The sequence below is a fragment of the Amblyomma americanum genome, chromosome 4, assembly GCF_052857255.1.
Source record: "Amblyomma americanum isolate KBUSLIRL-KWMA chromosome 4, ASM5285725v1, whole genome shotgun sequence".
Lineage (NCBI taxonomy): Eukaryota > Metazoa > Arthropoda > Arachnida > Ixodida > Ixodidae > Amblyomma > Amblyomma americanum.
In genome coordinates, this window is record NC_135500.1 from 160,457,477 (window position 1) to 160,459,410 (window position 1,934).

Sequence of the window (1,934 nt, forward strand, 5' to 3'; positions counted from 1 at the left end):
TGGATCGTTGTAATGGGAAAAGCCTGACAAATGAGCTGCAGTTCTGATACCTACTTATAATACTTCGAGCATCATCCCAGATTTTCTGAATATCCGCGACTGCGCCTGTGTTCGCGGCAAGCCTTCGCGCGTTGTTTACTGACGCTTGTGAAGTCTGCGCATTAGGTTCGTCACTACCTTAATATATATGACTACCATGGCTGTCTTCTTATATAAACAACTTCTCCTTCACCTTCTCTCTCGACAAGAAGTAAACCCGCTTTGGAACACCATTCAGATAACAAAGGAAAGCGCGTGAACAACCCTTCCGAAAGGCGTACTCTTTTCTTCCTTTTCAAGCTGCAGGCCAGATCTTACACGGCGAGAAATAAACCCGTTACTAGTCGCTCCAGGCGCTCTTGTCTGTGTTCGCTTCAATTGTTTTCTGCGCACGATACATTTACATGCATGAAAGCAGAAAAATTGAAAGCACAATTTGGTTCTCTCAAAGTTAGGCAGCGGTGCCGACGTCAAGGACCGTACAGAATGTTTACGTGTAAAAAACTGGATTTGCAACATCTAATGTGCCCCGCCGCGGTGGCTCAGTGGTTAGGGCGCTCGACTACTGATCCGGAGTTCCCGGGTTCGAACCCGACCGCGGCGGCTGCGTTTTTATGGAGGAAAAACGCCAAGGCGCCCGTGTGCTGTGCGATGTCAGTGCACGTTAAAGATCCCCAGGTGGTCGAAATTATTCCGGAGCCCTCCACTACGGACCTATTCGTTCCTATCTTCTTTCACTCCCTCCTTTATCCCTTCCCTTACGCCGCGGTTCAGGTGTCCAACGATATATGAGACAGATAGCGCGCCATTTCCATTCCACCAAAAACCAATTATTATTATTATTATCTAATGTTAACTTCCAATCCTCTTTTGAGGCCTCCAGTGCTATTCTTTATATCTGCAAGCACACATTCAGTTGCGAATTGCTCTGCCTGTATTCGTTACCATTTGGCCGTATCAGCTCAAGGGCCTACCGGAACGAACATATTAAAGCGGGAGATGCTTGCGTACACCCACGTAGAAACAATGGCTGTCTCCTCATATGAAAAGCTTCGCCTCTACCTTCTCTTCCAACAAGCAGTAAACCCGCTTTGGAACGCATTTCGGATAACAAAGGGAAGGACGTAAACAAGCCTTCCCAAAGGCGTTTTTTACTGTTCCTTTTCAAGCTGCATGCTAGTTCTTTCACGGCGACAAATAAACGTGTTACTGGTGACTCCAGGTGCTCCTGACTTCCGCAGTGTTGTTTTTTTTTAAATTTTGGTGGGTGCGTACATTGTGTGAAAGAAGTATTCCTGCTCTGCCGTTGGCTACGCTGAAACCTGAAGGTACGGAGTCTCGTGTATCTGCGGTGCCAGTTGTTGGGCTGAAAATTAGGGTGCTTCTGCGCAGACGGCTTCGTTCCGTACGTCTCTCATCTTCAAAGAATGGCTACGGTGTTATGTCCATTGCTTCCTACATCATTTGTTCTATCTGGTCAGGTTGCGTTCGTCCTAGGTTTGCGTGCCCATCTGTGACAAGAGCTTTCTGGACAAAGAAAACTTGAACTTTAGGCCTCCAGCGAACAGAAGAACTTTGTACTAGACGCTCACCGCGATTGAGCGATAATGCGGACCTGTGCGTGAAAGCGTTTCGCACGTTTAGCACAGCGCATGTGGAGCCTTTGTTCGGGCAATCTTTCAGGGTTGTTGCCTGGGCAACAACCACCTCGAGCTTATTTCAGCCAGCGCTTGCCTGAACTTTATAGTTCATTGCCGCTTGCCCTCTCAAAAGGTAGTGGTAAGGGAAATACAAGTAAAGAAAGGTATAGGCAAGTGAGGTGTGACACTGTAATTGAAACTAAACCCAGCGATTATAGAACGTAAAGGTTCTCCGGCACTACGCGCATAAAACAC